Source organism: Myotis lucifugus, unplaced genomic scaffold (assembly GCF_000147115.1).
Source record: "Myotis lucifugus unplaced genomic scaffold, Myoluc2.0 scaffold_13, whole genome shotgun sequence".
Lineage (NCBI taxonomy): Eukaryota > Metazoa > Chordata > Mammalia > Chiroptera > Vespertilionidae > Myotis > Myotis lucifugus.
Window position 1 is genome coordinate 1,138,568 of NW_005871061.1, and position 2,955 is coordinate 1,141,522.

The following is a 2,955-nucleotide window of genomic DNA, read 5'->3' on the forward strand; positions in this document are numbered from 1 at the left end:
GGAGGAAATTGAGTGCTGTATCAACAAAATTCAGCCACATTTATGCAAAACAGTCATGGAAAATTTCAACAAAAGAGTGCGTATGTGCCAGCAAAGCCGTGGAGACCATTTACCCTATATGCTATTCCATACATAACCCTATACTGTATACTTTATGAATCAATAAAAAATTTACAATTTTTAATTATAAACCTGTGTTTTCTATTAAAATTACTTCTTGCGTGAATTTTGGGACACCCTTTATACAATGGACTATTACTGGACATAAAAAAAAGAATGAAATCTTACCATTTGTGACAGCATGGATGAACCTAAAGGGGATTATGCTCAGTGAAATAACTCAGACAGAGAAAGAGAAATACCATATGATTTTACTTATATGTGAAACCTAATAAATAAAACAAACAAAACAGAAACAGGCTCATAGGTACAGATGGTTGCCATAGGGGAGGGCAGTTGAGGGGCTGAGTGAAAAAGGTGATGGGATTAAGAAGTGCAAATTGTATAAGCATAACCAATGGACACAAGACACTGGGGGGTAGGGGAGGCCAGGGGAAGGTCAAGGGGAGAAAAAAAAAAGGAGACCTATGTAATACTCTTTGTAATACTTTAAGCAATAAAACAAAAATTTTAAAAAAAGAAGTGCAAATTGGCAGTTGTAAAATAGTCACGGAGATGTAAAGTACAACATAAAAATAATATTACAATATTATTAATCCTATCTAATAAAAGAGAAACATGGTAATTAGCCATACCTCTGCTACCCTTCCCATTGGCTAATCAGGGAGATATGCAAATTAACTGCCAACCAAGATGGCGGCCAAGAGCCAGGCAGCTGACACGAACAGGGAGGCTTGCTTGCTTCAGTGACGGAGGAAGCCAAGCTTCCCCGCCTGCCTTGCCAGCCTCTGAGCTGCAACTCTAAGAAACATTGTAACAAATATAGAAGCTAAACCAAACCCCAGAAACCTGCTTTAGTCAGCCAGGCTTCAGCCAGCAGGACCACAACATTGTTTCAAATACAGAAGGTAAACAAAGGCCAGAAACCTGCTTTCAGCAGCCGAGGCCTCAGAGCTAAAGCTGGCCCAGAATAAAAAAGAAAAAAGAAAAAAAGGAGCGGTTGGGAGCTTCAGTCACCCGCCAGCCTGAAAACAGCCCTCAGCCCCTCATCCAGGCTGGCCAGACACCCCAGTGGGGACCCCCACCCTGAAGGGTGTGTGACCAGCTGCAAACAGCCATCATCCCCTCATCCAGGCTGGCCAGGCACCCCAGTGGGGACCCCCACCCTGATCCAGGACACCCTTCAGGGCAAACCAGCCGACCCCCACCCATGCACCAGGCCTCTATCCTATATAGTAAAAGGGTAATATGCCTCCCGGCACTGGGATCAGCAGAGCAGTGAGGCCTCCCGGCACCGGGATCAGCGTGACAGTGGGCAGCGCCCAAACCCCCTGATCGCCCTATGGCTCTGTGTGTGACAGGGGGCGGGGCCACAACCTCCCCATCTGCCCTGCTCTGTTCGTGACAGGGGAAGGCGCCCCAACCCCCTGATCCACCCTGCTCTGTGTGTGACAGGGGGCGGTGCCCCAACTCCCCTATCGGCCCTACTCTGTTCGTAACAGGGGGGAACTCCTCAACCTCCTGATGGGCTCTGCTCTGTGCGTGACAGGGCGGAGCTCCCCAACCCCCTGATGGGCCCTGCTCTGTGCGTGACAGGGGGGAGCTCCTCAACCCCCTGATCGGCCCTACTCTGTGTGTGACAGGGTACGGAGCCCCAACCCCCCTGATGGGCCCTGCTCTGTGCATGACAGGGGGCAGCGCTCCAACCCCCTGATCCGCCCTGCTCTGTGTGTGACAGGGGGCGGTGCCCCAACTCCCCTATTGGCCCTACTCTGTGGGTGACAGGGAGGAGCTCCTCAACCCCCTGATCAGCCCTGCTCTGTGCATGACAGGGGGCAGCGCCCCAACTCCCCAATCGGCCCTGCTCTGAGCCTGACCACGGGCTGCACCTAGGGATTGGGCCTGCCCTCTGCCACCCGGGAGCAGGCCTAAGCCAGCAGGTCATTATCTCCCAAGGGGTCCCAGACTGCGAGAGGGCACAGGACGGGCTGAGGGACCCCCTCTCCCCCCCGAGTGCACAAATTTTTGTGTACCGGGCCTCTAGTTATTATAATAACTATGTATGGTGCCAGGTGGGTACTGGACTTATGGGGGGATCACTTTGTACATTAAATAATTGTCTACCTGCTATGCTGAACACCTGAAACTAACATAATACTGAATGTCAACTGTAATTGAAAAATAAAATTTTTTTTTAAGTAAATATATGTGAAAATGATTCACACAGAGTCTGCCCTCAACAAGTTTAAGATTTGGTTAGGGAGAAACATGTATTGCATATAACTAACTACAAATATAAGTCAAGTTATGATAGGTGCCCTTGAAGAAAGGGGGCTTGTCATCTACTGAGTGCTTATTAGATACCAAGGTCCATGTTGGATTGTTTATGTAATTTGACTTCAGTATCACAGTAATTCTCAGAGGTAGATTGCTATCTATCTCTATTTCTCATATGATGAAGTGGAATCTGAGAGTGAATTGCCCAAGATCACAAAACTATTAAGGGAAAGAGCCAGAATTTAAATCCTGGTATTTCTGAGTCCAAAGTTCATATTCTCCCCGTTCTACCATGCTGCCTCCCATAGTCTGGACTGGGTAGGACTGAAGTCAGTGGGTATTTTATACTCATCTTTGGCTTTTTTAATGGGACAGGCTGATGCACACATAACACAGAGGGGAATAGAAAATGGCCCCACCACTCATATTTACCCCCCAAAAACCTATGGCTTAGCCTGTTCTATATGGTCCTCTGCTCTCCATGTGCTCATATTCTCGGCTTTGGGCTCCAGTTCCTCCTTGTTTACTTGACCTACTTGGCTCTGCTTCTCTTGTTTA